At 36.7% G+C, this 26,623-nt stretch overlaps 1 protein-coding gene across 2 annotated transcripts in view; it reads left to right on the forward strand.

Moving 5' to 3' along the window:
- The window catches only part of ANKS1B (ankyrin repeat and sterile alpha motif domain containing 1B), a 758,303-nt gene that overhangs the window by 312,945 nt on the left and 418,735 nt on the right, over positions 1-26,623 (forward strand). The gene's annotated exons all lie outside the window — the stretch shown is intronic.

Raw genomic sequence — 26,623 nt, forward strand, 5'->3', positions numbered from 1 at the left:
TACTGATAGTTGGCCTGAGGTATCATCTTTATGTATAAAAGATTAAATTTTTTCTGTAAACATAAATTTCTAGAGTCATCTATTAATCATCATAAACTTTCTCCTGGAGTTCAAAAACTATTTTAGAAAGGAGAGAGAAAATGGATATTTTTCCTCTGTAGAATGTAGATGAATCTTTGGTATAAATCATGTGAATTTATATTGAATAACCAGGCAGTTTATTAATTCTAAGAGTGTTTAGCTCAAAGCATTTTTATGTGCACTGTAATTTGTCTTGAAGACTTAGTGCAGCATTCTACTGTTCTTTTTCTATTTCTGGAGCCAAAACCTTCAGATATTTGTTCTTTTGTATTAACTTTGCTTTGTTTCATTATATTTGTCCTTAATATTTCAAGACTTTCTCCACCATAGAAAGGCTAGGCAATACATTATAATATCTGGCTCAGTGTACCTTGTATACTTAGGCTGAAGATCTATTTAGTTCTTTTCTTTTTCGTGAGGAAGATCAGCCCTGAGCTAACATCCATGCCAATCCTCCTCTTTTTGCTGAGGAAGACCGGCTCTGAGCTAACATCTATTGCCAATCCTCCTCCATTTTTTCCCTTTTTCCAAAGCTCCAGTAGATAGCTGTACGTCATAGTTGCACATCCTTCCAGTTGCTGTATGTGGGACGCGGCCTCAGCATGGCCGGAGAAGCGGTGCGTCAGTGTGCGCCTGGGATCCAAACCCCGGCCTCCAGTAGTGGAGTGAGTGCACTCTACCACCAAGCCATGGGGCCGGCCCCTGAAGATCTATTTAGTTCTTTTTTTTTTTTCCTTTATTTTTGTTTATTGCAGTAACATTGGTTTATAACATTGTATAAATTTCAGGTGTACATCGTTATACTTCTATTTCTGCATAGATTACATCATGTTCACCACCCAAATACCAATTACAACCCATCACCACACACATGTGCCGAATTATCCCTTTCGCCCTCCTGCCTCCCCCTGTCCCCTCTGGTAACCACCAATCCAATCTCTGTCTCTATGTGTTTGTTTATTATTGTATTATCTACTACTTAAAGAAGGAAATCATACGGTATTTGACCTTTTCCCTCTGACTTATTTCACTTTGCATAATACCCTCACTGTCCATCCATGTTGTCACAAATGGCTGGATTTCATCGTTTCTTATGGCTGAGTAGTATTCCATTGTGTATATATACGACGTCTTCTTTATCCATTCGTCCCTTGATGGGCACTGAGGTTGCTTCCAAGTCTTGGCTATTGTGAATAACGCTGCAATGAACACAGGGGTGCATGTATCTTTACGCATTGGTGTTTTCAAGTTCATAAATACCCAGCAGTGGGATAGCTGGATCATATGGTAGTTCTATCCTTGATTTTTTCAGGAATCTCCATACTGTTTTCCATAGTGGCTGCACCAGTTGGCACTTCCACCAGCAGTGTATGAGAGTTCCCTTCTCTCCACATCCTCTCCAACACATATTGTTTCCTGTCTTGTTAATTATAGCCATTCTGACGGGCCTGAGGTGATATCTCATCGTAGTTTTGATTTGCATTTCCCTGATAGTTAATAATTTTGAACATCTTTTCATGTGTCTGTGGGCCGTCTGTAAAACTTCTTTGGAGAAATGTCTGTTCAGGTCTTTTGCCCATTTTTTAATTGGGTTGTTAGTTTTTTTGTTGTTGAGATGCGTGAATTCTTTATATATTTTGGAGATTAAGCCCTTATCAGAGGTATGGTTTGCAAATATCTTCTCCCAATTGTTAGGTTGTCTTTTCGTTTTGTTGATGGTTTCCTTTGCTGTGCAGAAGCTTTTTAGTTTGATGTAGTCCCATTTGTTTATTTTTTCTATTGTTTCTCTTGCCCGGTCAGACATGGTGCTTGAAAATATGTTGCTAAGACTGGTGTCGAAGAGCGTACTGCCTATGTTTTCTTCTAGAAGTTTCATGGTTTCAGGTCTTACATTCAAGTCTTTAACCCATTTTGACTTAATTTTTGTGTATGGTGTAAGGTAAGGGTCTACTTTCATTTTTTTGCATGTGGCTATCCAGTTTTCCCAACACCATTTGTTGAAGAGACTTTCTTTTCTCCATTGTATGTTCTTGGCTCCTTTGTCAAAGATTAGCTGTCCATAGATGTGTGGGTTTATTTCTGGGCTTTCGATTCTATTCCATTGATCTGTGTGTCTGTTTTTGTGCCAGTACCATGCTGTTTTGGTTACTATAGCTTTGTAGTATATTTTGAAATCAGGGAGTGTGATACCTCCAGCTTTGTTCTTTTTTCTCAGGATTCCTTTAGCTATTTGGGGTCTTTTGTTGTTCCATATAAATTTTAGGATTCTTTGTTCTATTTCTGTGAAAAATGTTGTTGGAACTTTGATAGGGATTGCATTGAATCTATAGATGGCTTTAGGAAGTATGGACATCTTAACTATGTTAATTCTTCCAATCCAAGAGCCCGGAATATCTTTCCATTTCTTTGTGTCTTCTTCAATTTCTTTCAGCAATGTTTTATAGTTTTCTGTGTACAGCTCTTTCACCTCTTTGGTTAAGTTTATTCCTAGGTATTTTATTCTTTTTGTTGCAATTGTAAATGGGGTTATATTCTTTTTTTTTTTTTTTTTGTGAGGGAGATCAGCCCTGAGCTAACATCCGTGCTAATCCTCCTCTTTTTCTGATGAAGACCGGCTCTGAGTTAACATCCATTGCCAATCCTCCTCCTTTATTTTTCTGCCCCAAAGCCCCAGTAGATAGTTGTTATGTCATAGTTGCCCATCCTTCTAGTTGCTGTACGTGGGTCGCGGCCTCAGCATGGCCGGAGAAGGGGTGCATCGGTGCGCGCCCAGGATCCGAACCCGGGCCGCCAGTAGCAGAGTGCACGCACTTAACCGCCAAGCCACCGGGCCGGCCCTGGGGTTGTATTCTTAATTTCTCTTTCTGCTAGACCGTTGTTAGTGTATAGAAATGCACCTGATTTTTTTATGTTGATTTTGTATCCCGCAACTTTACCATATTCGTTTATTACTTCTAAAAATTTTTTGGATGGTTCTTTAGGGTTTTCTATATATAAAATCATATCATCAGCAAATAGTGACAGTTTCACTTCTTCCTTTCCAATTTGGATCCCTTTTATTTCTTTTTCTTGCCTGACTGCTCTGGCTAGGACTTCCAGTACTATGTTAAATAGGAGTGGTGACAGTGGGCATCCTTGTCTGGTTCCTGTTCTTTCTATTTAGTTCTAATTGCTCCTTCTCCTCCTTTGGCTCCTATAATACTTTTCTCTTTTGGTTCTTCCCTTAACTCCTTGACTGAATGACTCCTCCTTATCCTTTCAGTGCCCAAATGTTGATATTTACTCCAAATCTATTCCATAGTTTCAACTATTTTCTACCTAGATCTTTTTCCTGAGCTACAGATCCTATTTAAAACTACTTATGGTATCAACATCTTGGTCTGGATGCACCAAAAGTGCCTCATATTGCAACACATCCAAATGTGAAACTTCTTATATTTCCCCCTAACTTGCCTTGAAGCATCTTCATCCACCATTATGAAGCTAGAACACTTAGCACATCTGAGAGATGCTATTTTCATTGCTACTGCTACTGCCCTAATTTAGGACCGATTTTATCTTTACTGAGGTCACAAACAAATTTAGAAAAGAGCTTATTAAATATACAAGTTTAATTCACTAAAATAAAAGAGTAAAGATTGAACACTATATAAAGGATTAGAGATGACATATTATGCATCTTAATGAGCAATAACGAGCATTGTAAAATCACTCCATTTGTAATCACTTGACATTAGAAACTTCTTAGCCCCTCTATTTCCCTCAGTTTCAGTGTCATGGCTGTACATTTATTTTGCTTTTCTGTAGATAATATTAATACTAAGAAGTCTTTTTCAGTATATGATCCCGTGTCAAATACTGATGTCATGACTTGTGATTATTGACTTCCACTCTTTCACCACCTCAGTGTCAATGTGATCCTAGTGAAATGACCTTCAAGTATATTGGAAACATCCTTCATATATGTGCCAGCAAATTCTATTCTCATAAAACAAAAAGTAGTAAGATCTGATGCAAAAGCTTCTTTACCTGCTCTGCCACTTGTTTATTCCTTTTTTGTATTTCTGTTCCTAGCTCCCACTTTTTCTAATTGTTCCCAACAGTAACAACTGTTGGGTACAATCAAAATCCTTTTAGTAACAAAAAATGTGTATATAGTAATATGTTTTAATATACTAGAATTGCACATAAAAAGAATTTGAATTTGGGAATGCATTACTGTTTTTCATAGGGCTTTGTGTTGTTAATCCAATTTTCATATGCTTATGCTTGTGACATTATAAAAGTAAGGTGCTGATACTCTTTTCTGGATAAACTGTTAAATACCTAATTCACTCCTCTGTTCTTTCTGCGTTGCCTTCCTTCTCTGCCTGCCTTTTTACATTGTTATTTCTGGCAGGTGCATATTTTCCAAAGTGAACACTCTTGTAAAAAAGAAAAAAGTGTCTCTGGATTCTTTGTTTAAGAGCAGAATGATACACTTCATTTTATTTTTTTTCAGAGAAAGGCATCTCAAGAGGTCAATCATTGGCAGGTAAATTTTGAATAGGCATATAAATATAAGAGAGCAGATATGTGCCAACATTGCCCTGAAGAAATGGTTTCCGTAATGTATACCTGAATCTACCTCTGTGCTTCATTTCCTCAACTAAACTTAGAGTCCTTGGGATCCCACATTGTCTCTCTTATCACGTGGAATATAGTGTTGTAGATATAGGAGTTTCATAAATATTTGTTGATCCATGATTTAACTTGCCTGGTAGTTTTATAAAATGCTGCATATCCTGAAGAAAAAACTTGGCATTGGGGCCAGCCCGGTGGCGCAAGCGGTTACGTGCGCGCGTTCCACTGCGGCAGCCCGGGGTTCGCCAGTTCGGATCCTGGGCGCGCACCAACGCACCGCTTGTCAAGCCATGCTGTGGCGGCGTCCCATATAAAGTAGAGGAAGATGGGCACGGATGTTAGCCCAGGGCCAGTCTTCCTCAGCAAAAAAGAGGAGCCCCTGTTAGCTCAGGGCTGGTCCTCCTCACAAAAAAAAAAAACAAAAAAAACTTGGCATTAATTGAAAAAAAGTCTTGAATTTATCTTTTGCTTATCTATGATATAGATAATTTTATAATTTACTTCACAGTTATTTACTCTAAAAAGTCATTCATTAATGGAATAATTGTAGTGAGGGAAAACCAGAATGGATCATAAAATAGTGTTACTAATTTATCAGAAATCTAAAGAAGCTGGGTGTAATGTGTTTCAAAATAGTACCATTCATTAACTTATAGCCATTGTATTATGCATAACACCTAGCTCATTGAGAATCTTACTATAATTAATTATAGTAATTCCTTTTCCTCATTCTATCCTCAAGACCTACTTTGAGGAAAATAAATGGCAGTTTATATACTTCCATTTATATTTGTGCTGTTCCTTTAGGTTTTTCATTACTTAGCTCACATACCAAGACTAATCAGTTGTATTGTTTCTTTCTTGCATTTCTTGCAAAAATCCTCACATTTTGGTTGCAGTGGTTAACTTTGGTGATCTGAAAGTAATGTGGTATATATGTAACAAAAAATTAATGGTATAATCTTCTGGGGTTATACCTGTCTATGCTGTGTCTCTTCCTCCGTTTTTAAATCTTAGAGCACTTGGTTCCTGACAAGTCATGGTTTTTAGTAGTGTTACAGTACGCATTTCTCATTTCTGGAATTAGATGAATTCCTGCAGAGCTTCATGTAAATAAAGTAATATGTTAAATACGCTAAAGGGAGCCAAGTAGGGCCGGCCCCGTGGCTTAGCGGTTAAGTGCACGCGCTCCGCTGCTAGCGGCCCGGGTTCAGATCCCGGGCGCACACCGACACACCGCCTCTCCGGCCATGCTGAGGCCGCGTCCCACATACAGCAACTAGAAGGATGTGCAGCTATGATATACAACTATCTACTGGGGCTTTGGGGGAAAATAAATAAATAAATAAAATTATAAAGGGAGCCAAGTATTTCAGGAAAGTCTAGAGTGAAATATTTCGTGAATGCAGCCATCGTCACTTTTCTGAATATAAATACCAACATTAATTTTGGTACCTGACACTTCATTTCTTGTTTTCGTATTGACATGTAATTTATTTACCATGAAATTCATCAATTGTAGTTGTACAATTTTATGAGTTTTGACAGATGTATACTATATTAAAACTACCACCATAATCAAGATATAGAACATTCCTATCATCTGAAAAAGTTTCCTTATGTCCATTTGTAATTAATCCCCTCCACACACAGTCCCCAAGCCATTCTTTGATTTGTTTGCTTTCACTATAGTTTTGCATTTTCTAGATTTTCATAGTAATAGAATCATATAGTATGCATTCTTTTGTGTCTTGGCTTTAGTCACTTAGCATAATGTTTGAAATTCATCCAGATATCAGTTATACACTCTTTTTATTGCCGAGTAGCATTTCTTTTTATGGATCTAACACGATTTGTTTTTGTGTGGACATAAGTTTTCAACTCTCTTGGATAAATACCAATGAGCATGATTGCTGGATCATATGGTGAGAATATGTTTAATTGTGTAAGAAACCACCAACTGTCTTCCAAAGTGGCTGTACCATTTTGCATTCCCACCAGCAATGAATGAGAGTTCTTGTTTATTCCACATCCTCTCCAGCATTTGGTGGTGTTAGTCTTATGGATTTTGGCCATTCTAGTAGGTGTGTAGCGGTATCTCTTTTTCAATTTTAGTGAAGTCAGTTTATGAAGTCTTTCTTTCATGGATTATGCCTTTGGTGTTTCTAAAAGTTACCACCAAACCAAAGGCCATCTAGATTTTCTCCTATGTTATCTCCTAGGAGTTTTATACTTTTTCTTTTTGTGTTTAGATCTATGATCCATTTTGAGTTAATTTTTGTGAAGGGTGTGAAGTCTGTGTCTAGATTCATTTTTTTGCATGTTGATGTCTGGTTGTTCCAGCACCATTTGTTGATGAGAATGTCTTTGTTCCATTTTATTGCCTTTGTTCCTTTGTCAAGGATCAGTTGACCATGTTTATGTGGGTCTAGTATTTCTGGACTTTCTATTCTGTTCCATTGATCCATTTGTCTATTCTTTCACCAATACCATATTGTCTTGATTACTGTAGCTTTATAGTAATTCCTCAAGTTGGATAGTGTCAGTCCTGCAACTTTGTTCTTCTCTTTCAATATTGTGTTGACTATGTTGAGTCTTCTGCTTCTCCATATAAACTTTAGAATCAGTTTGTCGATATCCATGAAATAGCTTGCTGGAATTTTGATTTGGATTATGTTAAATCTATAGATCAAGTTAGGAAGAACTGACATCTTGACAGTACTGAGTCTTCCTATCCATGAACATAGAATATTTCTCCGTTTATTTAGTTCTTTGATTTCTTTCATCAGAGTTTTGTATTTTTCCTCATAGAGATCTTATACATATTTTGTTAGATTCACACCAGAGTATTTCATTTTGGTGGATGCTAATGTAAATGGGACTGTGTTTTTAATTTCAAATTTCACCATTAATTGCTAATATAGGAAAGGAATTAACCTTTGTATATTACTCTGGTACCCTACAACCTTGCTATAATCACTTATTAGTTCCAGGAGTTTTTTTGTGAGTTCTTTTCGATTTTCTACGTAGACATGTCCTCAGCAAACAAAGGCAGTTTTATTATGTATTTATTTATTTATTTTTAATTTTTTGTTTATTGCAGTAACATTGGTTTATAACATTGTATAAATTTCAGTTTTACATCATTATACTTCTATTTCTGCATAGATTACATCATGTTCACCACCCAAATACTAATTACAACCCATCACCACACACATGTGCCGAATTATCCCTTTCGCCCTCCTGCCTCCCCCCGTCCCCTCTGGTAACCACCAATCCAATCTCTGTCTCTATGTGTTTGTTTGTTTTTGTTATTATCTACTACTTAATGAGTGAGATCATATGGTATTTGACCTTCTCCCTCTGACTTACTTTACTTTCCGTAATACCCTCACTGTCCATCCATGTTGTCACAAATGGCTGGATTTCATCGTTTCTTATGGCTGAGTAGTATTCCATTGTGTATATATACCACATCTTCTTTATCCATTCGTCCCTTGATGGGCACTTAGGTTGCTTCCTAACGCTGCAATGAACACAGGGGTGCATGTATCTTTATGCATTGGTGTTTTCAAGTTCTTTGGATAAATACCCAGCAGTGGAATAGCTGGATCATATGGTAGTTCTATCCTTAATTTTTTGAGGAATCTCCATACCGCCTTCCATAGTGGCTGCACCAATTTGCACTCCCACCAGCAGTGTATGAGAGTTCCCTTCTCTCCACATCCTCTCCAACACTTGTTGTTTCCTGTCTTGTTAATTATAGCCATTCTGACGGGCGTGAGGTGATATCTCGTTGTAGTTTTGGTTTGCATTTCACTGATAGTTAATGATGTTGAACATATTTTCATATGCCTGTTGGCCATCTGTATATCTTCTTTGGAGAAATGTCTGTTCAGGTCTTTTGCCCATTTTTTAATTGGGTTGTTAGTTTTTTTGTTGTTGAGATGTATCAGTTCTTTATATATTTTGGAGATCAACCCCTTATCAGATGTGTGGTTTGCAAATATCTTCTCCCAATTGTTAGGTTGTCTTTTCATTTTGTTGTTGGTTTCCTTTGCTGTGCAGAAGCTTTTTAGTTTGATGTAGTCCCATTTGTTTATTTTTCCTATTGTTTCTCTTGCCCGGTCAGACACGGTACTTGAAAATATGTTGCTAAGACCAATGTCAAAGAGCGTATTGCCTATGTTTTCTTCTAGAAGTTTCATAGTTTCGGGTTTTACATTCAAGTCTCTAATCCATATGAAGGCAGTTTTAATTCTTCTCAATCTATATACCTTTTATTTCCTTTTCTTGTCTCATTTCATTAGCAAGGACTTCTAGTACAATGTTGAAAAGCAGTGGTTTGAGGGTCATCCTTGCCTTGTCTCTTATGTTAGTGAGAAAATTTTGAGTTTCTTACCATTAAATATATTAGCTGTAGGTTTTTTGTAGATATTCTTTACCAAGTTGAGAAAGTTCCCCTCTATTCCTAATTTACTGAGAGTTTTTGTTATGAGTGGATGTTGGATTTTGTTAAATGCTTTTTCTGCATCTATTAATATGATCATGTGATTTTTATTCTTTGGCCTGTTAATGTAATGGATTATATTAATTGATTTTTGAATGTTGAACCAGTCTTGCATACCTGGGATAAATCTCACTTTGTCATGGTATGTAATTCTTTTTATACATTTTTGCATTCAATTTGCTAATATTTCGTTGAGGATTTTTGCATCTATGTTCATGAGACTGTTGGTCTTTAGTTTTCTTTTTTTGCAATGTTTTTGTTTGGTTTTGGTGTTAGGGCAATGCTGGCCTCATAGAATGAGTTATATGTATTCCCTCTGCTTCTGTATTCTGAACGAGATTGTAGAGAATTGGTATAATTTCTTCCTTAAATGTTTGGTAGAATTCACCAATGAACCTATTTGGACCTAGTGCTTTCTGTTGAAGAAGATTATTAATTATTAATTTAATTTCCTAATAGATATGTCTATTCAGATTATCTGTTTCTTCTTATGTGAGTTTTGGTCAGTTGTGTCATTCAAAAAATTTGTCTGTTTCACTAGCTTATCAAATTTGTGGGCATAGAGTTGTTCATAGTATTCTTTGTTTATACTTTTAAAGTCCAGGGGATCTGTAGTGATGTCCTCTCTTTCATATCTGATATTAGTAATGTTTGTCCTTTCTTTTTTTCTTAGTTAAGCTGACTAGAGGCTTATCAATTTTATTGATTTTTTTTCAAGGAAGCAGCTTTTAATTTTGTTGATTTTCTCTATTGATTTCTTAGTTTAAATTTCACGGATGTCTGCTCTAATTTTTATTATTTCTTTTCTTATGCTTATTTGGATTTAATTTGTTTTTCTTTTTCTAGGTTCTAAGGTAGAGCTTAGATCTTTCTTCTTTTCTAATGTATACATTCAGTGGTATAAATTTCCCTCTACTCACTGCTTTTTCTGAATCCCACAAAATTTGATAAGTTGTGTTTTCATTTTTATTTAGTTCAAAATATTTTAAAATTTCTCTTGAGATTTCTTTTTTTAACCATGTATTATTTAGAAGTGTGTTGTTTAGTCTCCAAGTATTTGGGGATTTTCCAGCCATCTTTCTATTATTGATTTCTAGTTTAATTCCGTGATGATCTGAGAGCAGAAATTTTATGATTTCTATTCTTTTAAACTTGTTAAAGTGTGTTTTACGGCCCAGCATATGGTCAATTTTGGTGAATGTCCATGTGAGCTTGAAAAGAATATGTATTATGCTGTTTTTAGGTGAATTCGTTTATAGATCTCCAGTATATCCAGTTGATTGATGGTGTTGTTGAGTTCAACTATGTTCTCGCTGATTTTCTGCCTGCTGGGTCAGTCCATTTCTGATAAAGGGTGTTGAGGTCTCCAACTATAATATGGATTTATCTATTTCTCCTTGCAGTTCTATCAGTTTTTGCCTTATGTATTTTGACACTCTATTGTTAGGTGCATACACAATAAGAATTTTTATGTCTTCCTGGAGAATTGACTCCTTTATCATTATGTAATGCTCTTCTTTATCCCTGATAACTTTCCTGCTCTGAAGAGGTTTTCTTTTGATTTTATTTTCTCAGTGAAATAATAAACATGGCTATTGATTCAGAGTGATGTGGGAAATGGTGTGCTGGAGGAGAAAGAAGAAGGTCTAAAAGAATCATCTTGAAGAGTGGAACATATATTTTTCTCCCAATCATATGAAGTTGCTTTGTTTGCTTTTAGGCAGATAGTTAGATTTAGCCAGGATTGGGATTTTTCAGGTAAGTACAATAAAGAGAAAAAAGAGAATGATTATGATGACTGAACACACTGTAAGTTGTAAATTCTAAATTATTCCTGGCCATAGAAAAATACAAAAATGTTCATTTTATGAAGCTAGCATAATGCTGACACCCAAACCCAATTAAAATGGTACCAAAATTAAAAAAAAATTTAACTCTCTCACATTTCTATGTCTGTCTAAGTGTAATATTACATAAGAGAATACAGCAATTTAATCAAAGGATAATGCCCATGACCTAGTAGAACCTATTCTAGGAATGGGAAGATGGGTAAATATCAGGACATCAATCAATATAATTAACTGCATCAATAAATTAAGGGAAAAAAGGCTGTATTAGTATATCAATAGATACTGAAAATCTATTTGCGGCCTAAATATATTTTCAGTATCTAGTATGATTTTCTGACTAAGACTCTATTCTTATGGGAATTTTAACAAGTAGCTTTTATTTGGTTAACATCGTTTTCTATATCTAGTTAAGGCAACTTATTTGCTCTTTTAAAAGTTTTATCTGATCAATTTCCTTATCCATAAAATGAAGATTATAATAATGAATGGAGATAATATGCCTAAATCATATTGTTATGACTTAAATGATATAAGACATTTGAAATACACTGTAAGAATTAAAACATGATTCACTAATTATTAGGGAAATGCAAATCAAAACTGCAGTGAGATATCACCTCACACCAGTCAGAATGGCTATTATTAAAAAGACAAAAAATAACAAATGTTGGAGAGGATGTGGAGAAAAGGGAACCCTCATACACTGCTGGTGTGAATGTAAACTGGTACAGCCGCTGTGGAAAACAGTATGGAGATTTCTCAAAAAATTAAGAGAAATATCATATGATCTAGCTATCCCATTGCTGGGTATTTATCCAAAGAACATGAAAACACTAATTCAAAAAGGTATATGCACCCCTATGCTCATCGTAGCATTATTCACAATAGCAAAGACTTGGAAGCAGCCCAAGTGCCCATCAATGGATGCATGGATAAAGAAGATGTTAAAGAAGATGGAATACTGCTCAGCCATATGAAAGGACAAAATCGTGCCATTTTCGACAACATGGATGGACCTTGAGGGTATTATGCTAAGAAAAATAAGTTAGACAAAGAAAGACAAATACCACTTGTAAGTGGAAGATAAACAAACAAACAAACAAACAAACACAGAGATAAAAAGAACAGATTGGTGGTTACCAGAGGGGAAGGAGGAGAGGGTCACGTATGTGTGGTGATGGATAAAACCTAGACTATTGGTGGTGAACACAATGCAGTCTATACAGAAGCTGAAATAGAATGATGTACACCTGAAACTTATACAATATTATAAACCAATATGACCTCAATAAAATAATTTTGAAAAAATAATTGACATGATACATATTATATATTTGATATATTTGACATTATTGAAACATAATTATTTGTATAGATTAAAGATCCATACAAATCTATAGGTGTTGTTCTTATCACAGATATGGGGATTATTATAATGTATAAAAATAATACATACATCTCTAGTTAACTTGGGTTTTTAGGCTTACCACCTGAATTTTACCAATTTAATGCTGTCTCATAATTATATCACAGTATGGAAGTTTATATTTATTGTACTAGCCTGTGGTGGTTTCCCTGTTGAATAAGCCCACAAGTAGATAGAGTGCATTACTTCAGATTTTATACACTGTGGTTAAAACTGAAATTTCCAAGTATTAGAGACTGTAACTGTTGACTTTAACTTAATTATACATTAGAATCATAAAATTGATTTGAATTACAAAATTGCGTGGCTTATATTTGAGTTACTAAGTTTCTTTAGAGCCAGGTTTGCCGAGCACCTGGATTGCCTGGCATAAGGTCAACCTCATGTTATTTCAGAAGACTTCAGGAAAATTTAGTATGGGAGACAGAACACATATTTGGAAACTTAAACTCATATAAGGAGTAACATGTATTTTCAACTTTTAGAAAAATTCCATTTAAATTTTTTTCTTGTTTAATTTCCATTCAACATTCTTTTAATCAAATTGCTTAAATTTTTTATGATTGCATATTAATATTGAAAGTATAATGCTTGATTCCTAAACCTTGGAATATAATAACTGTAAGGGGCCTTCATCTTACAGATGGAGAAATTGAGATCTGGAGAGGTAAAGTGCCCCGGGTCATAGAGCTAGTTAGTGGCAAATCTAGTACTAGAACTAGTTTTCCTGTCATCCCGTCTCATTCTATTTTATTTTACACCAAATTCTTCTCAAATCTGTCATGTTTCCTGCAGGACTGGGCTTAACATGCATATATTTTATACATATTTGAATTTTATTTGCTTTTTTGTTTTTTGGGGGAGTAGTTCGGAGAGTTAGGTAAAATGCTTTGAAAATTCAGCCTGCATAGGCTATTAGACTAGCTCCTAATTCACGCCATTTGTGTGTTTGTCCTTAGAATTCTCTATTCCCTTCTTTTTGTTTCAGGTCCACCAAGTCTAATTGATATAAAGAATATCTGGATATAATAATAACCTGGCTATAGAAAGCCCTTAGGGCAGCTCTATGATTATTGAAACAATCAAGTCCCTTTGAGAAAAATCATTTTATGAATGATGGTATTCCCCAAAGTGTTGGATGAAATCACCTCAAATGGATGAAACCTCAAAATTCGAAAAGACCTTCAAATGTAGAAGAATACAAAGTTAGGAAACGAGTTTGTGTAGTATATTTGGGCCCTTCTGGGTTTCTGGGTATAGGTTGTCACTGCATACTTAAAATGAACATTTGAGAATTAGGCAGAAATAAAACCACTCTACATAGACTGAATAATTGAGTCAGACACTACCTTCTCTTATTGTGATGCTGACTTAATTCTTAATCATTATATATAAATATAGAACAGAATTATTTTGACCAAAACTTAAACAGCATAGGTGGCATCGGTTGTTGAGTCTTCAGGTCTTTTTTAAGGGTTGAGGAGGAAGAAAGATGTGATTAGGCGAGATTTTGTAAACATATTATAATAACTCACATATTTTGTTTTCAAAAAAGACATTTAGAAAGTTGATCTTTTTAGAATTGGAATAATTTGCTGTTACATTATAAAGTCTTTATAATTGAAAAGTCTGTGTAATGCACAGAAGAGCTGTATGTTGTACTTTAATATGAAAAGTAAATCTCTTAAAAAATCTCTTAAAATATAAATTTAGCTTGAAATGCCTTATGTGGTTTGCTTTTAAGGAAAGTCCCAGCAATTTTTAAAAATAAATTTGAGAACTACTTGGCAAGATGCTAACAAGCTCAATTTTATCTGCTTTGGAAAATATGATTTTTTCCATATTTTGATAGATTTATTTGCTTAACATAAGCAGAACAGAATTTAGATATATCATTAAACATATGTACTTAAAATTGTACTTAAAAGTTGATCATTAAAGTACATGCATTATATGTACTTTTGTAATATACATGCATGTACTTTTTTTTTTTTTTTGTGAGGAAGATCAGCCCTGAGCTAACGTCCATGGCAATCCTCCTCTTTTTGCTAAGGAAGACCGGCCCCGAGCTAACATCTACTGCCAATCCTCCACCTTTTTCTCCGCAAAGCCCCAGCAGATAGTTGTATGTCATAGTTGCACATCCTTCTAGTTGCTGTATGTGGGACGCGGCCTCAGCTGGCCGGAGAAGCGGTGCATCAGTGCCTGCCCGGATCCGAACTGGGCAGCCAGTAGCAGAGCATGCGCACTTAACCGCTAAGCCACGGGGCTGGCCCCCATGCATGTACTTTTATAAGGCATATTAATGTCCAATTTTTTATTATTGAAGAGTTCAAACACTTACAGAAGTAGGGAGAATAGTATAATGAATTTCTGTGTACCAATCACCCAGCTTCATCAGCGATGAACATTTTGCCAATCTTGTTTCATTTATCCTTCCTCTTTTTTTCCTGTAGTATTATAAAGTAAACCTCAGACAACAATATTAATAGTTATTAATTAATATTCACTACACAAATCATATTAAAATTTCCTTAATTGTGAGATAAGCAACATTTCTAATGTAACAGGCTGAATCTTTATACAAACTGGTGAGTGAAAGATATTCAGAAGGGGTAAAATAGAGCTGAGCAGAGGGTTCACACTTATTCTGGCTTCTTGGTAAACAACAGCAGAAGTAATGTTCAAGGGTTAAGAATCCTTACTCTTCAATCCCTGCCAGAGCAACCCAAAGATGCTTGGGTGTGTCATGTGCACTTGTGCCCTTGTGGAGAAAGATGATGGTCAAGTCCATATGAGAGGCTGAGGAACACACCCTGCAAGCAACATTGTTGCTGGATGGAGTTCCCTGGGAAACCGTCTCTCAACTCTGACTAGGATATAGGAGGCTTATAGGGAGTGCTGTTGAGATCAATACCTGTGGAAGGGAAAAAAGGAAAGAAGCGGATTAGATAGAGGGAGAAGTTGAGCTGGTAAGCAGTCTCAACAGAGAAGTAAGCCAACCCTATGGCAAATTCTGATCGAGGATGAAGGACTTCCTTATCAGTCACTGGGGCAGTCTAGGGACAAGTCACCCTGGAATGGGGTGGACGTTGGGTGAGGTGGCTCTCTTCAGCCAAGGCAATCTCCATAGGGGCTGACAGTGAATAACTTGGCATCAGCAGCACTCCCAGCAGCTTGGAGAATATATCCTTTTTCCCTGAAGTGGAATCTGGGCAGCACATCAGATCATCTACTCCAAACATGTTTTAGCAGGAGAATCTGTTTCTATATTTTAGGTTTTTCCTAAGTAGGAAAGTTATTAAATGCTTTTATGTGTCAGGTATTTTACATACATTATTTTTAATTTTCACATCAACTCTGTAAGACAGTTATTATTATTTTCAAGATGAGGACTCTGAGAGGGTATGTAGCTTGTCCACGGTTACACAGCTGGTATATATGGAAGAATTGAGATTTCAACCAAATTCTATCTAACTCCCCAGCTCTTCTACCAGGCAGCACAGCCTCTCGCTACACTACTGTCACTGCACTAGTAATTAAAGCCCTCAGACAGCACATCCATTATTCCTTTACTTTTTGCTTTTATCTACCAGTTAGGTTAACAATATATGTTTGTAAAATTTAAAGTCATGTTTATTTAAGACCTTCCAAACCTATCTGAAATTCAAGTGAAACTCAAGGTTGAGTAGATTTCCCAAACAGGTTGAAACATGTTCTCAGTACTTCTTTAGAGCTTTAGTGAAACCAGGAGGTTAAGAAAACTAATCAAAGGCATATTAATGTCTTTGTGATGATTTGTTTTTTGAATTTGCTGTGCTTTGGAGAAGAGACACTAGATAATCAATATGAATCATTGTAACCATTATTCCTAGCCTTTTAAGCTACTGAATGGGAATAGGGGAAGCTGAGTTCTATTTACAACTCCTCCGGTATTCCTCCCTGAGTGATCTAGGGAAAGCCACTTAACCCACTTTACATGTGAAATTTTACCTTACATGAAAAAAGGGACCTTGAAGACATGATTAAGCTAAGGATTTTGAGTTGGGAATGTTTTTCTGGGTAATGTAAGTGGGCGCAATGTAATCACAAATGTCCTTATAAGATGGAGATAGGAATATTAGAATAGGACAGAGATTTGAAGATGCTATGCTGCTGGATTTAAAGGTGGAGGAAGGGACCGCGAGCCAAGGAATGCAGTTCACCTTTAGGAGCTGGAAAAGGCAAGAAGATAGATTCTCCTAGACCCTGCAGAAGGAATGCAGTCTTGATGACACTTTGATTCTAGTCCAGTGAGAGTTCTGACTTACAAAACTATAAAATAATAAATTTGTTTATTTGAAGCCAATAAACTGTGTTAATTTGTTACAGCAGCAATAGGAAACTAATGCAACAATGTCATTTCATTTAACCACTGCATCTTGGTCCATGTGCAATGAGTTGTCCTTGTTGTTAAGTCTGAGAACCACACCTGGGAGGTGGTGGGGGGCTGGGGGGCTGTGTGCCTCAGATTGCCTCCACTGCCTCTGTCTTTCTCCAGATTAAGTGCAGTCTCAGTTGATAAGCTCTTTCCTAGAAGATTTGTCTGATTGCCACTTCTTGGTTGGTTAAAGTGTGGGGTATGAGGAGTTATGCTCCTTTAGGAATTTCGTAGAAAAGCCTTCTCTTTGAGATTTCTGTTCCGCTTAGACCACAGGATGATTTGCTGCCCTTTAGTGTGTCATTGTCCTGGTCCTGATGCTTTTATCTGCTCTGAATGTCTGATGGAAACCTCTCTTCCCTCTGAATGTCTCCTGCTGATCTTCCTCCTGCTTGATGCTCTTTGTTTGGATCAATTCCACTACCAACATCCTCTGCTGCTAAACCAAGGCTGTTTAGCACCACTGGAGAAAATCATACAACCATACGGATGTATTTTAGGAAAACTTTATGATCTACAACTAAGTGTGTGTTTGTTTACTTAAGTATACGTGTGTCAAGATGGGAGAGTGGGGAGTGAGATAGTAATTTTCTTCCTAAGTCGAAGGGATATATACATATAAAGAGACTTTCAGATGTAATTAAGGTCCCTGGTCGGTTGACTTTAAGTTAATCAAAGGAGAGATTTTACTGGATGAGCTTGCCCTATCAGGTGAGCCCTTTAAAGAGAGATGTTCTCCTGTTGGCCTAGAAGAAAGGAAAGGGTCATGTTGTAAATTGCCTATGACTAGGAGAGAGGCAGCCTATAGAAACTGAGAGCCTCAGTCCTACAGCTGGAGGGAACTGAATTCTTTCAATGACCTGAATGAGCTTGGAAGGGAGCCCTAAACTCTCGATGAGAATCATGAAACCGTAGCCCAGGCAACACTTTGAATGCAGCGTTGGAGACCCTGAGCAAAGGACTGATCTAAGCCTTCCCCAGACTCCTGAGTCACAAAAACTGGGAGAAAACAGCTAGATGTTGTTTTCGGCCACTAAGTTTATGGTAATTTGTTATGCAGTAATAGAAAAATGATATAGATTTTGGTACCAACAGAGGTGTGCTGCTATAACACATACCTAAATGAAAAAGTGGCTTTGTGATTGGGCGATAGGCAGGGGCCTATTGGAAAAATTTTGAGAAGAATAATAGAAAAAGCTTGAATCACTGTGAACAACCTATTAGTAGAAACCTGGACTTTGAGAACACTTCCCTTAAGAGCTCAGAAGTGAGAAGCATGTTACTGGAAACTAGAGGAAGAGGAATATTTGTTATGTGCTGGCAGAAATATTAATGAAATTGTGAAATATGAACTTCCATATATAGCTAAGGAGATTTCCAAGCAAAGTATCAAAAATGCTGCCTGGTTTCCTCTTGTTGCTTATAATAACATGCAAGCAGAGAGAGATAAATTGAAGGAAGCAGTGTTAAGCAAAAATAAAGTAAGATTGAATAATTTTGAAAATTCTCAGCCTCTTCAGGTGGCAAAAGATGCTAAAATTCAGAAATGGCTGCCAAAAGTATGGCTTCAAGAAATAGCTGAAGGGGCTGGCCTGGTGGTGCAAGCGGTTAAGTGCGCGCGCTCTGCTGCGGTGGCCCGGGGTTCGCAGATTTGGATCCCTGGCGCGCACCGAGGCACTGCTTGTCAAGCCATGCTGTGGCTGCGTCCCATATAAAGTTGAGGAAGATGGGCATAGATGTTAGCCCAGGGCCAGTCTTCCTCAGCAAAAAGAGGAGGATTGGTAGATGTTAGCTCAGAGCCGATCTTCCTCACAAAAAAAAAAAAAAAGAAAGAAATAGCTGAATGTGTGACCATATAACCTTTTGTGAAAACCTCAGAAAGATCAAAAGGTGAATTCAGTCACACAAAGGCCCCTTTCAAGAGATTAAGGGTGTGCCTCGCTGATCTTCTAGATCAAACCAGAGGACTTCTAGGAGGCTTAAGGGCATTGTCCCTCAGCCATCTCTGCAGGAAGCTGAGATACAGAAAAAAGATAATCTTGAAAACGTCTGTGGATATGGCTTTTCTCTACTGGAATGGATCCCTGTGAAATCCATGGAGGACTCATAAAGTTCTTGAGAAATTTATTTCAGCAAAGTCACTGCCAGCTTAGCCTGAAAGGGACAGAGAGAGTGTGAAAGGAAAGGAGGCTGTCAAAGCCCCAAAATTCTGCTGGCAGGAAGCAGGCTAATAAGACTACTGGGTAACAAACATGTGCTACCCTTCATGAAAAAAGGAAAGATGGCTCAGAGGGCAGAATCAAGAAGGATGGAGACTTCAGAGAATGGAGCTGAGAGCCAAGGAGGATTATTCCCAGGCCTTGAAACCTAGTCAAGAAACTGCTGTTTGTCCACTAGATTTCAGAACTGCTTTGGAACAGCGACTCTTTTTTACCTTCCATTTTCCTCCTCTTCTAAACTGGAATGTCCATAGTTGTCATCCTATGCCTATCCTACCATTATTTGTCAGGAAAGTGGAGGGAGGATAGTTTGTCTCTTTAGTTTCACAGGCCCATAGATGAAGAGGATGCCTCATCCTCACCTGATTCAGATGATGTGGTTTTTGGACTTAGAGCTGATGAGATTTTGGACTTTGGACTGATCTATCTTATTCACCACAACGTGCTCAAATCCTTACATATAGTGCCTGTGAATAGCAGCTTATGGAATATGTATAATTCTTTGAGAGCAGTATTAGCTTGAATGAGTACCCATCATTCTGATCAATTTTAGAACAATAAGATTAATTTTTATGATTCTTTGAGAATGAGAGTCTGATTTTTGGATAATGGTTAATTCACTCAAGTAAGTGCCTAGGAAACTTGTCTGGGCATCCAAATATGTTTCTCCAGGAGACGCAACTCCTCTCTCACAGCACACCTTCTTTAAAATTCTACAATTATATTTTCTCTACCTGAAATCCCTTAATTGATCTAGAAGATTATTAGGAGCCAGGCCTGAAAGAGAGAATGTGATAGTGTCAGAAGGGTTCTTGGTAAAAACAGTGTTAGTGAATGTAATTAATTTAAATGTTGAGAAATCTCAAGGCATGGCAAGAAGGAGATTGCAGGAATCTGGGTAAGTATAGATTCTGGTCGGTTGTGCTAAAACAGAGATGAGTTAGGAATTAGAAAAAGTGGCCCTTGTAAGGAATATTAGTGGTCAGAAAATCAAAATGTGCCAGTTCAGGATAAGAATAAATTGTATTTATATATTTATTCTATTTATAGGTACAGATTAAAATAATGCATAGCTAACACTACAGAAATATAAAATAGAGAAAATACAAGTCCATTCTATACATCATGGATAACCACTGATATGAATTTTTAAACTAGCCCTCTGGAATTTTTTTTCCTAGATATGCATATATTTTATTAATTTTATTATTTATTTGTATAAAAATTGAGATAATTTAAATATAGTTTTGTAACTTGATTTTTTCACTGACAATCAATTTTGGGTATCTTTCCATATCAATACATACATATCTACCCCGTTCTCTTTAATAACATTGCACAAATATATTATAACAAATATCTGTTTTGCTATTGATAGATATAATTCAGCTGTATTCAATTTTCAGCTTTGTGAATAGTACTGCAGTAAATATTTTTGTGTGTGCATTTGGCATATTTCTGTGAACTCAGCAATTCCACATGTAAATATGAACTCTAGAAAAACTTTCATTCAGTATGCATAGAAGTATTAATTGCAACACTGTAATAGTAAACAGCGACAACAACAACAAAACTGGTAAAATCCAAATTTTCGTTTTTAGGAAACTGGATGAATAAATGATGAAATATCATTATCTAGAAAACTATAAAGCATAATAGATCAATAAATCTCAGTTACTAAATCTAGAAAATGAACAAATCTTTCAAGCATGAAGTTGAGTGACAAAAGCAAGTGACCAAATGGTAAGTACATTGTAACACCATTTATGTAGTTTTAAAAGCACATACATCAGTACAGTACTGTGTTGTTTATGGACAAATACACAATAAAAGTATAAAAATATGGGTGGAAAAGATATATACCAACTTTATTTTAAAGATTACCTTTAGGAAAGGAGGGAGAGAAATGGGATCTGGGTAAGGTCTAAGGAGACTGCGCTGAATATGGGACATTTTATTTCTTAAGACATCATAGAAAGCTGTGTTTCACTTTGAAGGAGAATGTGTAACTATGTGAAAAGAAAAGCGTATCTATAGCAAACATGTTCAGACACTCAAGTGAGCTTTAGACAATGCTGTACTGTGCTTGGAGATTATAGGAAATTAGTATATCACAAAAAACAAGAAAAATAAGCAAGCAAGGCTCACCGTACTTTCACAGTCAATTAGAGATCAATCCCTCTTCAAAAACATTGTATTAAACATGAAACCATCTTCTAGCAAGTAGGAGCAACCAAATTAGTACCCTAGATATGCCTCAGTTTTAAATTCCTTATTTTTATAAGGTGTTTGTTTCAAATAGATATTTTTGTAGTCTGTATTGCTTCCTTCTTTTCTGAACTACTGAAAAACTTGACTGAGCCTTCCATTGTATGTTGTCTCTTCTACAGTTACTTTATGAATCTCACTTTTGATTCCCAAACTAGATTTAAGGTCCTCTAAGGATGGAGATTTTATCTTACACTATTTTGATATTACCTATTGAGCTTAATTACCTCTATGTGATTTTTTCCCATAACTTAAGCAATAATGCTTACCTTCTCCACCCAGTGAGATTTTATCTTTGTTTTCAGTGATGGTAGGCACCTCAGTATTATAGAAAGATCTCAGACTTCGGTTATTAACTATGTTACTTGGACAGGTTACCTATCTTGCTGAACCTCAGTTTCCTCTTCTAAAAGTAAGGATAATAAAACCTACCTGATTGGATTGTGTAAGGGTTAAGATAGAAAATAGCTATAAATCACCAAGTATATATAGTGACTATAACATAGCAGGCTTTCAAAAAATGCTAATCCTCATTTCCTTTCCCCACCTTGAAACTGAAAAATAATAAAATTAATTCCATGTGATTGTTTTAACAAATTATTTATACATAAATATTTGAATTTAGGTAGGTACTAATGGTCGTCTGCTAACCTGGGTGAGAGAAGTGGGGAGGTCCAGAACAAGTATTTGAGACAAGCGTTGATTTAACATGCAGAAAGCAAGTTCCAAAATATTGCTCAAAACCAGCCCTGAGGGCCTGGCTCCATGGCTTAGTGGTTAAGTGCGCGCGCTCCGCTGCTGGCAACCCGGGTTCGGATCCTGGGCACGCACCGACGCACCGCTTCTCCAGGCATGCTGGGACCGCGTCCCACATACAGCAACTAGAAAGATGTGCAGCTATGACATACAACTATCTACTGGTGCTTTGGGGGAAAAAATAAATAAATAAAATTATTAAAAAAAAAAAAAAAACCAGCCCTGAGTTAACAATCTAAGCCTTCAAACCTAGCTTTGCAAAAATCTCAGTCAAGATGAAACAAAAATGACAATTCCAATCTTGAATTAAAGTGACCCGAGAAGCTTACCATTTAAGGTTCTGGGCTTCTTTTCTTCATAGGTTATGGGGTCAGTGCAGTAGAAAGCAATAAACTCTGTTCTTGAACAGGGGCCCTATCCCTTAGTTTAAAGTCTTTAGTAGATTATAGATAAACACTACTTTTGGAGGTTTTGTATATTATTATCTGCTCATTCAGGATGATTTAGTTACTGCCTCTGCTTTCCATATTTTGACTTACCCTCCTTTCTGTGGACCTATTTACTAGTTCTGTAAATATAGACCCTTTGGATGATAACATGGGGAAAGACTGTTACAACATTTGAAGATTTAAAAAAAAATCCCCAACTCATATCCAGTCCATGGTTACCTGTACTTCCTTACTCATCCAACCCTGCCACACTGGTTCAAAAGCACGTAACTTCATCTTCTGTAATATCTCATAGGCTTCTCATTCATGTTACTTTTCTCCTTTAAGGCTGCTCTTTATGTTATTCATGGGGTTGAATTTGGATCTCTTTCTGTTGCAGCTCATAATAGGCATAGATGTATCTTAAGGTACAGCTGGATCCAGGGGCTCAGATGAGGCCATCTGGACTTGGTCTGTATCCCTCTGTCTTTCTCTTGGTATCTTGACTTTTTTTCATCTGTGTTCCATCACTCACAGGCTCACTCTTTTCACATGGTTTCTACCAGTATCTCCAGGTTTATGCTGTCTTAACAGTTCCACTAGAAAAAGAGTTTCTCTTTCTTAATTGTCCAAAAAGTCACAGGATGGAGATACAGTGGACCATTGTGGTTTACTTGTTTAGCCTTGCTTGAACCAATCGCTGCAGCTAAGGGAAAGAAATATTCTAATTGACCTGTCCTGGGTTATGTGACCGACTTTGGAGCTATGGGGCTGGGGTCAGCTCCACTCTAACTACATGGGCTGAGAGTGGAGGAGAGATGCTTTCCCAAATAAAAATCAAGGTGCCTTTGCCAAAGGAAGTGGTTAAACTAGCAATTGTCTATTTAACAGCAGTCTGCAAACTATGGTCTGCAGATCAAATCTGCCACTGCTCATTTTTTTAAATAAAGTTTTATTGGAACACAGCCACTTCCATTCAGTTGCATGTTATCTGTGACTGCTTTTCTGTGATATCAGCAGAGTTGAGTAGTTACAGCAGAGACCATATGGCCAGCAAAGTCTAAAATATTTACCATCTGACCCTTGATCTAATAATCCTGGTCTACTACAAAGGAATTCAAAGGGCATAGGGAAAAAGCATTGGTTAACAACAGTGTTGGATAATGGTGATTCCAGTCTTCCATACCCTCTCAAATAAGATCCTTAATGAAGCTTTCAAATATTTGGATGCTGCATTGAAAAATACCGACATTAATATAAGGATGGCACACGTTGAGCTGATTTAGTGATGAAGGTCATCCTAATCTTCCTTAAAAGAGCTTATAATTCTAGAAATGCTTGCTAAATTTCTGCTGAATATTTTCATACCTAGTACATTTGTTTTAGCTAACAAAAATTTATAACATAGTAGAATATAATTTTATGTGGTGTGCAAAGGTTTTATTTTAATTGGGGCTCCAACCATTATCAAAAGCACGTTTATGTATGTTTTACTGGGCACAGAGCCTAATTTTTATATCTTTAAATGTTGATAAATGTTTACAGGTCTTGAAGCTTTGCTTTTTTGACATATTATTATTTACATGTGTTATGTTTTGATAGTCAATTGTTGTTCTATAACCCATTATACAAATATAACATAACTTTAGGAAAATACAGTATATTTTATGATAGAGCACTTAGCAATGCATGTGGAGGGAGCTAGTGAGTGAGTAAACTGCAGATGTCATGCTCATTCAATTCATCATTTATTTGTTGTTTCACAACTGTTTAGTGAGAGCTTTATTTTGTGCCAGACAATGTGATAGACAATGGGAATAAAGGGATGAATAAGATAGACTTGGAACCAGCCCTCAGTTTGCTTAAAATCTAGTAGAAAATAAAGAACGTCATTCATTAATTTTTATTTGTTCATTAGATCAACAAATATTTACTGATCACTTTTCATGTGCCAGATACTATGATAGACATTGAGGAGGCAGTAATGAAAAAGATCAACTTCTTGCTCTCTTGGAGTTTGTAATCTCTTTGGAGAACAGATATTTCACAGATAATTATTTCATTATAATTGTGATAAATGCAGGGTGCTGCAAGAGTATATGATAGGTGACCTGACATAGTCATTCCCAAGAAAATGATGTGAAAATTGAGTTCTATAGAAACTGAGACCTGAAGGAGCACTAGGAGTTATCTAGGCAAAAATAAGAGGAAGAATGTTCTTGGTGCAAAGGGCCAGAGGTAAAAGAACAAGCTTGGCACATGCCAGGAATTGTAAATATATGGTTAGAACACAGTGTTCCAAGTGGAGAGGGCTGAACATTGAATCAGGAGAGGTAAGCAGTAGCCAGATGATGAATAACCTTGCAAGCTACATTAAGAGGCAGGACATACTCAGATTTTCATTTCAGTAAGATTGCATAGGCCAAAGTGTGCAAAATTGCTAGAAAACAGAAAACACTGGATATAGTAAGACCCGTTGGGGAATTGTTACCTTCATCCCTGTCAGAGATTTTTGTAGTTTGCAACAGGCCATTGTGATGGAGAGGAGTATCTGCTCACCCACTTTAGTTTCTCCACTACTCCAAGGTGTAGCTCAAATGTCATCACTTTTCTGAAGTCTTTGCTGCCTATCCCAGACACTCCCACCTATGAGGCGAGCTCCTACAGCATCCATCCATCCATCCATCCATGCATCCTTCCTTCCTTCCTTTCATCCATCCCTCTTACTCATAATAAGCATATCCTAAGAATCTGGCATTGTGCTAGGTTATGGAGATACATCATAAACACAGTTTCCTGCCATGAAGGGGCTTACTTTATAATGGAGATCATAGTTCAATGTGAAAAGTGCTTTGATGGAGACAAAGGGCATCAAAGAAGCACAGATATAAATTAGACTGGGGTGTGGGGAAGGGACTTGTAGCTTTCAAGAAAGATTTATTGAATGATATGATGTTGAGCATAATGATGCATTTGAAGAACTGCAAATTATTTTATGCGGCTGGAATGAATGGTGATAGAGGTGGGGGTAGAAATGGTGAGAATGAAATGAATGTGGTCCGAAACCATGTGTTTTAAGTGTTTCTTTACACCACTGAGGGCGGTGTCACAATTACCAGCTTCCATGTCTATTGTGACGTGCCCCCAGGGGGCTGGGATACACAGGTTAGGGTATTTTGGATTCCGAGTAGAGCTTGAAGTAGAATGCCCCCTTTTTTTTTTTGGCCAGAAAAAAAAAAATCATTAGGACAGACAGGGCTTTCTGAATAAAAAAGTGTATATCAAGGCATAACACTTAAAGTAATGATCAAATAAAGGGACACAGCAGAGGAGGATAATCAAGGACAAGTAGCTAAACTAAAGGGACTGCAAGGTAAAGAAAATTCCCTGAATTTTTGAGAACTTTTAGCACTTCTATACAGAAGCTTTTTTGTTGATGTTGCTTGTGTTTTCAATTGGGCTCCTATACAGATGGGGAGCAGCTAGGAGCCTGAATTTTGAGCAGGTGCCTCTGGTGATCTCATACAAGTCCTAGTTATCCTTCTACTGCTTTATGTGACCCATATGTCTATGCCTTCTATAACTGTATCAAGACACTGACAGAAGTGTTACACAGTTTGTTCAATGGACAGAGCAACATGGAAACTACTAGAGATCCCCTTTATCTTTCATTAGCTAATGAATGCATGTTCTTCATTCAAATTTGTTTTATCTAATTGCTGTTACTAAGCTCAATTTCTTCATCAACTTGTACACAAAATTCTTTGTCAGTCACTTTGATTTAGCAAACATTTTACTTTGTCAAACATTCTATGTAAAGCATGCCCAGAGGTGTCAGACAAGCACTTGTTGAACAACAGAAATAAAGAAAGATAGAAAGGAAAAAAGGAAGGGAGGGAGGCATAGATGGAGAGAAGGGGGAAGGGAGGGAGGGAGGAAAAAGGAAATAAATTATCTTAGCATAAGTTGTTTTGGCAAATTCCATTGGTTTTCATGAATACCTGTTTATTTACTAAGACCTCAAAATCCATCGCTTAAC

The sequence above is a fragment of the Diceros bicornis genome, chromosome 25 (assembly GCF_020826845.1).
Source record: "Diceros bicornis minor isolate mBicDic1 chromosome 25, mDicBic1.mat.cur, whole genome shotgun sequence".
NCBI classification, from domain to species: domain Eukaryota; kingdom Metazoa; phylum Chordata; class Mammalia; order Perissodactyla; family Rhinocerotidae; genus Diceros; species Diceros bicornis.